Source organism: Nicotiana attenuata, chromosome 3 (assembly GCF_001879085.1).
Source record: "Nicotiana attenuata strain UT chromosome 3, NIATTr2, whole genome shotgun sequence".
NCBI classification, from domain to species: domain Eukaryota; kingdom Viridiplantae; phylum Streptophyta; class Magnoliopsida; order Solanales; family Solanaceae; genus Nicotiana; species Nicotiana attenuata.
This window is the reverse complement of record NC_031991.1, coordinates 30580645-30587993: the sequence shown is the minus strand read 5'-3', so window position 1 is coordinate 30587993 and position 7349 is coordinate 30580645. Positions and strand designations below refer to the sequence as shown.

Below are 7349 nucleotides of genomic sequence, written 5' to 3'. Positions count from 1 at the left end.
AGACAATTTACCCAATGCCCCTGTTAGACATAGAAGGGGTGGGAGACTTTGTAGCTTAGGATCCTCTCGTGGTGGCGGTTCTGCCATGCCTTCTCCTAACCCTGGTTCTTCCTCTAGAACTAGAGGTTCTTTTACCCAAAAATCATCTTCTAAGAGCAAGGAGGCCTCTGAACCATTACAGGAGCCCTTGGTAGAAGAGATAGTCCCTAACGATTTATCTTTTCACCACGATAGACAATCACTTCAAACCCAAGTTTCTGGTCTAGATCGTGCTGATGCTTACCCCACTTTGATTACAGAGATTTTAGCTCCCATAGTCCGCAAAGATTGTAACTGGAGTAATGATTTTCCCATAGTAATCCCCAATCCAAATCAAAGAATTACCTCCTATATGACTGGTCTTTTTTTTGTTTAAACATACCCTTTTACTCTTGATTTTAAACCAGCTACTGACCCAGTGATTCTTGATTTCTGTCGCTTCTTCAAAGTTTGTTTAGCACAGGTTGGCCCGCTGGTATGGAGGGCTGTCGCTTGTTTAAGGCATCTGGCCAATTTGGCAAACGTTAATTTCACCTTTCCTCACCTAATTCATCTATACTCCCCTAGACTCTTTCGTAATGACGTCTTTACCTTAGTGGCTAGGAGTAAGAGGATTTTGGTGAGCCCAGAAGATGATAAGAATCGTGGCTGGTATGCCCGATTTGTTTTTGCTCCCACAGTTGGTTTAGTGGGTGAACAAAACGTTCCCTTCCCTGAGAAGTGGAACTTTGCACGTAAGTCTTTCATCTCTCTCGTATCTCTTTCCTTCGAGTTTATCAATTTCTTTAACTTTGTTTCCCTCTTTTTTCTTTTTAGCAACCAAGGGAGTTGTGGAGAACATTCCCAAATTTCATGGTTGGGTAGATAAACTGTTGAAGATCGCGCCTAGAGGCTAGGTCTTGGAAATTTATTTCCAATCGTCATGGTTGGAAAGTAAAGACTCACGGTATGAGTTTTTGTCTTTCTCATATGTAAATTTTTTTTCCCTTTACTGCTTTAACTTTCAACCTTCTCTTTGTCAGGTTTTGCTATTCGAGGTGTTACTGCTGAAGCAGTTGCGGCCTCTCGTTTAGGAACCCAACTTTCCTTAGAAAGTGCTCAGGATATTCTTCTGAAAAGGAAAACCACAGACGATGATAGCTCCGACGAAGAAGAGGAGGATGATTCCTTGGTAACAAGGCCAAGAGTTGGGAGACGTATCGTCTTTAACGAAGCTAAAGTTTCTCATCACCTTTCTCCTATAGGGCCTGTTAATCTTGTCTCTGTGAGCACGTGATTTTTGCCCTATATGAATTACTCCCAAAAATTCAAACAAAATAATTTTTCTTTCATTATTTTATGCTTTTGTGAATTTTGTGTTATTTTCTGTTAATTGTTTGCATTTTATAAAAATATACACATGACATTTGCATTTAGGATCTAATTTCATATTTTAGGATTATTTAGTGGTTAAGCTGTTTTTAGAACAAATTTAAAGAAATAACAAAATAAGTCCATTTTTGTCACTTTTAATTGTTAATTATTGAATTTGTCATGGGTTTGCTTTTAAATAGGATTTAATAGAGTTTTAGGAATTAATTAGTTTAATTTGGTAAACAAAGTGGGTCTTTGNTTCAAGTTTCAGCAGTCAGGAGCCCACCTGGAGAACAAGGGAAGTACAATTCCAATTTTAGCTTTTAATATTTGATAACATGCTGTACCCAGTCACCAAACTGGGGCAGAAAATTTTCTTTGCTTGTTTTGTTGCAGTCAGGAGCCCACCTGGAGAACAAGGGAATGCTTTTCAAGTTCAGCGGTCAGGAGCCCACCTGGAGAACAAGGGAAGTACAATTCCAATTTTACCTTTTAATATTTGATAACATGCTACACCCAGTCACCAAACTGGGGTAGAAAATTTTCTTTGTTGTTTATTTTGTTGCAATCAGGAGCCCACCTGGAGAACAAGGGAATACTTTTCAAGCTTCAGTAATCAGGAGCCCACCTGGAGAACAAGGGAATACTTTTCAAGCTTCAGCAGTCAGGAGCCCACCTAGAGAACAAGGGAAGTACAATTCAAATTCTATCCTTTAATTTTTAATATTTGATAACATGATGTGCCCAGCCACCACACTGGGGCAGAAATTTTTTCTTTATTTATCTATTTTGTTGAAGTCAGGAGCCCGCCTGGAGAACAAGGAGATACTTTTCAAGCGCTTCAGTCAGGAGCCCACCTGGAGAACAAGGGAATACTTTTCAAGCTTCAGCAATCAGGAGCCCACCTGGAGAACAAGGGAATACTTTTCAAGCGTCAGCAATCAGGAGCCCGCCTGAAGAATGGAGGCATATATTTCAAATCTCAGCGGCCAAGCATCACTCGGAGGAATGGCGAAACATCTCCAATCACAATGCAAGGCAACAACGCAAGAATTCCAGTGGAAGAATAACAAGTTCAAGGCAACACAAAGAGCAAGTTAGAAGACATAGATAGGACCCTTTTGTAATTCGTAGATCATAGCTTAGGCTAGCTTCTTTTTATTTTACCATGGTGTAATAAGAAGGTCAGCGAGCAGTAGCAACAGCAACAGCAGTGAAATCACAGCTCCCGGTAGTCCCAGCTACCAAACCTTCCCGAACTACACTGACCTGATTCCTTTTTAGCCAAGGATATGTAGGCAACCTTTGAAGCAGGGTTCGGTCAGACGGTTTTCAAAAATTCTTCACACGGAGTATTCGAACGGGCAAAAATCGCTCGTTTCCGCTCACTTATCTTTGCACGAAAACTCTTCGTGTTGGGCAGGGCAGTTGTGGTGGCTGTGAGCACGTGATTTTTGCCCTATATATGAATTACTCCCAAAAATTCAAACAAAATAATTTTCCTTTCATTATTTTACACTTTTGTGAATTTTGTGTTGTTTTCTGTTAATTGTTTGCATTTTGTAAAAATATACACATGACATTTGCATTTAGGATCTAATTTCACATTTTGGGATTATTTAGTGGTTAAGCCGTTTTTAGAACAAAATAACAAAAATAGTCCATTTTTTGAACTTTTAATTGTTAATTGTTGAATTTGTCATGGGTTTGCTTTTAAATAGGATTTAATAGAGTTTTAGGAATTAATTAGTTTAATTTTGGAAACAAAGTGGGTCTTTGATTTTGCATTTTAATAAAATTAGAAAAACATAAAAATACAAAATGAAAACAAATAAGTAAATAAAGTACAAAAAGAAAAGAAGAAAAACAAATAAAAAGGAATTGAAATTGAGATAAGGAAGCAGGCCAATTTTGGGCCATTTTCGTGCAAGTCCCAGCCCAAATGCCCAAAACCCCCAAATCCGGTCCCCAGTCCAAGCCCAAATCCCCTTTAAGCCGGACCAGTTACCCCCCCCCCCCTCAACCAAACGACACCATTTGGCCCCGTGAATCTCAACCATCAAGGTTTCTCGATCTAACGGCTGAGAACACGGGGTCACTTAATATTTAACTGTCCAAACGCCATCACCCCCCCGTTTCGTCTCTCTCAGAGACTAACTCGCACAAACCCTAACACCACTGCCCTCCGCCGTCTACCGCCCTAGACCGCCGCCGGAAATCGCCTCACGGCGGCGGCCGGTCACCAAACGCCCCCAATTTTACACCATGGGTTCCAATCACCCTCCCCATTCCAACCCCCCAATTTATTTTCCTCAAATCTCACCCAAGCCCCTCGAATTTTGAAAACCCTAATGCCGCCTCCGCCGCACACGGCGGCGCCGCCACCCAAACCACTCCAAATTAACACCCCAATCTCCCCTCGTCCTCCTCTTTCCATATTTATTATTGGTTTTCCTCGAATCATAGTCAGACGGCTCGAATATTGAATCTAAACTCTCCGGCCAAAATCTTACCTTGTCCAAACGGCCCCAAATTCATACCCTACACTCCCCTGACCTCCCTCATCCCTAATCCCTAACCAAAACCCCTCAAATCCCGTCGGAACTTGCCGAATTTCAAATCTAGGGTTCATGGGTTCGAACCTGTTTTGGGAAGTTTTGAAGTCAACTGATTTTTGGTTAATGTTACATGCCTATTTCTGACGAAATAGACAAATAACATTAACCGAAAATCAATTTCTACGGTTTAATCATATCAAGTCTGAAATCAGTGAGTTTCTCTTCTCTTTTTATTTTTTTGTTTTTCTTTGGTTCTGGTTCTTATTAATTCGATTCGTGTTTTTGAAATGTTGTTTCAAGTTCTGCGTAGTTTTAATTGACAGCCTAGTTTAATATCAGTCTAATTCTGTCTGTTACTGTTAGCTAAATGTTTAGGTATAATGTTTAGGTATTAAATGTGTAGGTATAATCTCGATGAGTTGGTTTATTCCCGTAGTGTTTATTGTTTAGGTTAATTCCCATTTATTTGTTTGATTCCATTCTGATTTGGTGATTTAATTTGTGCTTAATTGTTCAGCCATATAGATTTTAGTTCATTTGATTCTTGGTTGTAGTTGAATGATGAGTTTGATTTGGTCAGATTAGTATTGGGATATTAGTTTAATCTTGTGTCTCAATAGTTGTTAATCGACTTTGTTTGCGCTTGATTAGTTTTAATTTGTTTATTGCCAAGTTTAATAGATAATTAGATAGTAGTGAATTAGGATTATATTTTTCAGTCGAAGTTCAATTTAGAACTTAGGAAGTTGGTTGGTTATAGCTACAATTTTAGTGTAAGTTCATGGATAATTTGGGTATTTGGGATTGGGTAGAACATGGTAGTTAACACTAGAATTTTCCAGGATCTTCTAGAGAAAGACTTTTGTGCATATTTCAGTAAACTTAGGGTACTAACTTGAGAAACAAGTTAAAAAATAGAGGACTAATCTGAAAATAAAGAGGGACTAAGAGTGTAAACAGAAAATTTGAGGGCTGCCCCTCATTTGGCCTATAAAAGGCAGTGTATAGTGCCTTAGAGAAGAAGTTTTGGAGATCCAAAAATTCCCCCAAAGGGTACTCTCTAATTCCAGATCTGATTTTGAAATTCAACATTCAAAAACCCAAAAACAGTAGAAAACGTCTAGAAAAACCAAAAAAATAGCACAAAAACTTCCAAAATGCTGTCCTATTGGAAATCTTAGGTTAATTTTGAGATTTGGTTGTTGAATTGCATCTTCTAGATCAATATCTAGTTGCTGAAGTTTTTTTTGAAGTGTCCTGGGTCAATCTCGAGTTCATTTGGGTTTTATTCAAGCTGTGTTTGGTTGATTTACTGATCTTATTGGTTTAGCACATTTCCTGGGTTTGAACGTGTTTCTGGGCTGTGTTTGAGTCATCTGCTTGTCATCTGCTGCTGCTGACCTATCCTTTCTTCCTATATTGCAATTTCCAGGTACAAATTCTAAACCGTGGTGATGTATATCTGACTTGAGAAGTTGAAAAATGGAAATCCTATCGCTCTGTGCCTGATGCTTATGTAATCAGCTTAGTTTAGATTAATTTCACTTTAATAGCTAAATGTTGTAACTGAACTGGACTGTATGAAATTTTTCGGACTTGCTGTAGTTAATTTGATTGGTTATTTTCGTGTGCTTTAACATAATTGATAGCTTAATTTGTTCATTATGAGCATGTTGAAAATGAGGCTCAGGATAATTAAATCGCTGTTAGCTTTCAGATTTAGAATATTAAGGTTAGTTTCACGTGTGTTAACAGGAGAATCATAAGTAGTAATAGGATTGGATTCGAGCAGTTGAACTGATTTCGTCATATAGCTGAATATCATTTTAGTTAATCATGGCTTCCTATAGTTGTTTGTGGAATTCATAGCTTAATAATTTTATGCAAATAAATGCTTTAAATCTAGGTTCAGTCTGCAAGTACATTTCATAAAGCGTAGGGGGTTGCAATTAGTGAGCTACTGAAATTTTCAGAATAAGTATGCTAGATTCCCAAAGTGCACACGAGTTGAATATGTATGCAAAATTGGATTAAGGTCAGAAGTAGACTTGTGTGTGGGCTAAACTGGACTCCCTTTAGTTAAATATAGCTTGGGCCTGATTTTCGTTTACACGAGGCCCACGGTTGGGCATTGTTTCTTTTTACAGGCAGGATTGGATCTGTTTAGGGCCAGTTTTAAGGCCCAAACCGCTGAAAGCCTCATTGAGGCTGCTTTGTTTAAATTCAACACCCATTTGAACATCTTAGTCATAATACATGGATGTGCTAATTAATTAGGGCCTTTAGAGACAATATTAAATAGAAAATCGTAGTTTACTTTAGGTTGGACCTTTAAACAATAAATAAGATGAGCCTCGCTAAACAAAAATACATAAATTGCGGGGCCCTCAACAAATGTATACATTAAAACACTTAGAATTCGGGATGGGCCGTTTAGCGAATTTCACGGCCTTCCCCAAAGATAATAACGCGTTAGACACTTTAGACACGCTTTTAATAATTTACTTTCCTAAATACGGGTGCACATTTATGTGACCCAAATCCAAATCCAACGAAGTCCAAATGTGTCAAAAATCGCGGGTGCATTTATGTGACGCGGTTCGAAACGTGTTTTCACGACGTTGCAATTCTGTTAAAATAATAATAATAAAAGCGGTTCAAAGTTAAAAAGCATAAGCTAAAACATGTTTTGAAATCAGATAAATAAGCCAAATATGACAGTTGAGGGACCGTGCTAGAACCACGGAACCCGGGAGTGCCTAACACCTTCTCCCGGGTTAACAGAATTCCTTACTCGGATTTCTGGTTCGCGGACTGTTAGCAGAGTCATAATTTCCTCGGTTCGGGATTCAACCGGTGACTTGGGACACCATTAATCTCCCAAGTGGCGACTCTGAATTTTAATAGTAAATCCCGTTCCGATTGTCCTTTAAGTGGAAAAACTCCTTTACGCCCTTTCCTGGGTGTAGTGAAAATGGAGGTGTGACAGCTCTGGCGACTCTGCTGGGGATACAAACCCAGAACTTCGGTTCAGGGTTTAAGAATTCGAGCTTAGAGTAATTGTTATGTTTGGCTTTATCTGATTTTCCTACATGTTTCCTGCTAAATGTGCTAAATGCTTTACCGCTTTCATATTATCTGGATTGTATATAAACTGTGGCGAAACCCTTCTCTTCTCACCTCCGGGGATGTGCTCACTGGTGGAGACTCCCTATTCTGTTAGTGTCATACCTTAAAATAAGAAAGAGGCCGGACAAGTTACTAAGCCGGATGGCCTTTTGGTTCCCGGTACGTAGCCCCCTCCTCGACTGGAGTTGTCCGCTCGGGTGCACAGTCTAGAACATATACCCAGGTTTTGAACTTAGAATAACTTGACCTCATGCCGGATCCCTAGTAGGA

General features: G+C 39.1%; 1 long non-coding RNA gene across 1 annotated transcript; it reads left to right on the top strand.

Annotated features, from left to right (window-relative positions):
• On the top strand, positions 1132–5582 carry LOC109224581. The gene is made up of 2 exons (XR_002067720.1): positions 1132–1303; positions 5383–5582. It is a non-coding gene; the product is annotated as an uncharacterized LOC109224581 (long non-coding RNA).